We start from the raw sequence: 1,344 nt of genomic DNA, 5'->3' as shown, positions 1-1,344 counted from the left end.
CTTTGTTACGTATATCTATTGCAGGCGCCGTGAAGCTGTATATTACATTTTTAAATAATTATTATAAGTTATACATATACGTAACAAAGAAATATAACTTCGTTCAATGTAAAGTACTTTAGAGGAATTTACTAATTGTAAGCACAATGATATTTATGTTTATACGTAAAATAGTATTTACTTTTTAACAATACTGATGACAATTAATGACAAAATACAGTCAGTACTCTAAGAATATATACTTTTTATTATAAAAAGTAACAATGAATAGAAACAAATTCATTTATTTTATATCAAGTTAGTTGCATGAAGTTAGTCGTAAAATAAAGAAAATGAAAATCCAAAACATCAAAACGAAACTCTATAACTCTATAATATCTAGCCATTTAATTGCAAAATCTTTAGAGAATGTGCCCATAATTGAATGAAGATATTATATATGTTTAATTATACATTTCTTAAGTTATGCGTTAAAAATTGAGTTAGTTCTTCGTAATGGACAGATAAAATGATTTTAAAAAATCAGGAAAAGAATATTTTATTTAAGTATCAAGTACTCATTTCAAAAATTTGAAAAAAATATGTTATAGAATAGCATCTAATAATTTTACGGTAAAATTTTTGTGGTGGAACAAAACCGATAAAAAAGCTAAAAAAAAAAATATTTTATTTTTTTTTGCAATGTACCTGGCCTTAAAAATCTTCGAAATTTTTTTACAAATGTATCTTGTCTACATCTACAACATATTTTTTTTATGAAAATTGAGAACCGTTTAATAGATTAAATTTTTTTTGAAATTTTGATTTTTATTTCTCAACCTAACCCCAACGGTTGAATATTAAGGGCTAATGTTTGGTAAAATTGTAACTGATATTGATAGCAACTAAACTGTAAAAAAATGGTTATGATCGGCGCGAGAGCAGATCGCCCCTCCTTATCCAGCTATGGCCTTTAGTCCACACACTTGTAGCGATTGTAGCGACCCGAACGAATCATTGAAACCTTGACGGGCGTGTGAACAACTCGCCAAAGTTTCATCGTAATTGGATGAATGGTTTACGAACGCATACGGGACAAACAAACAAACATTCATTTATATATATATTAGATTTTTATGCTTATAAATAGTTGTACATGTAAATATGCTTTCAAACATCTTTTATGCTATGAATTTAAATTATGTGATACAGTCATTTTTAACCTACCAGCTTTCATATTAAAAATCAGGCTATAAATGTTTCTAAAAAATCAAGCTATTTTACGTTGATAAAAAAATAGTATGACGTAATGGAGCAATTTGAATATCGAATTCAGTTTCAGATCGTCAAAGTAATAAGAATATC

Source organism: Wasmannia auropunctata, unplaced genomic scaffold (assembly GCF_000956235.1).
Source record: "Wasmannia auropunctata unplaced genomic scaffold, wasmannia.A_1.0 LD336035.1, whole genome shotgun sequence".
Taxonomy (NCBI): Eukaryota; Metazoa; Arthropoda; class Insecta; order Hymenoptera; family Formicidae; genus Wasmannia; species Wasmannia auropunctata.
Note: the sequence above shows the minus strand (reverse complement) of the source record.